Source organism: Sinocyclocheilus anshuiensis, unplaced genomic scaffold (genome assembly GCF_001515605.1).
Source record: "Sinocyclocheilus anshuiensis isolate Anshui unplaced genomic scaffold, SAMN03320099.WGS_v1.1 scaffold250, whole genome shotgun sequence".
Taxonomy (NCBI): domain Eukaryota; kingdom Metazoa; phylum Chordata; class Actinopteri; order Cypriniformes; family Cyprinidae; genus Sinocyclocheilus; species Sinocyclocheilus anshuiensis.
This window is the reverse complement of record NW_015547652.1, coordinates 420303-420798: the sequence shown is the minus strand read 5'-3', so window position 1 is coordinate 420798 and position 496 is coordinate 420303. Positions and strand designations below refer to the sequence as shown.

The 496-nt window shown below is 31.5% G+C and overlaps 1 protein-coding gene across 1 annotated transcript in view; it reads right to left on the bottom strand.

Annotated features, from left to right (window-relative positions):
- Nucleotides 1-496, bottom strand: part of pfklb (phosphofructokinase, liver b) — a 50493-nt gene that overhangs the window by 15411 nt on the left and 34586 nt on the right. The window lies entirely within an intron of this gene.

Sequence of the window (496 nt, the reverse complement as noted above, 5' to 3'; positions counted from 1 at the left end):
CAGGGATTGAAATTAACTTTTTTACTCACCAGCCAATTTGGCTACTAAATTTTTAAGTTACCGGCCATTCATAAATTCTACTAGCCAAAAAAAAAACAGAAATAAACCAACAGCTTGAGGTGGTCTACACTGGACATGACAAAGCGACTGTTGCAAATTATTTTGTGTCGGTACTAGAGGTGTGCAATATTGACAAAAAATAATATCTCAATATTTTCTGGGATTTTATCGATAAAGATAATTAGACGATATTTTGCTGGGTGTGTTATTGTGCTGATATCTTAAGGACTACCGTGGACAGCTGACTGCTAAAGTTTTTGATATTTTTCATATTCTGTGGTAAGTTCACAGCAGTGATAGAAATTAATCTTTTCCAATAAGTTTAAATTGATGTTTACCTTTTATGGGCATTTTTACCTTTATAAATCCATTTTTTTCTAAAAGTGTGCATCATCTTTTGAGTCAAATTCTTACATTTAATCAGTCAATTATAATA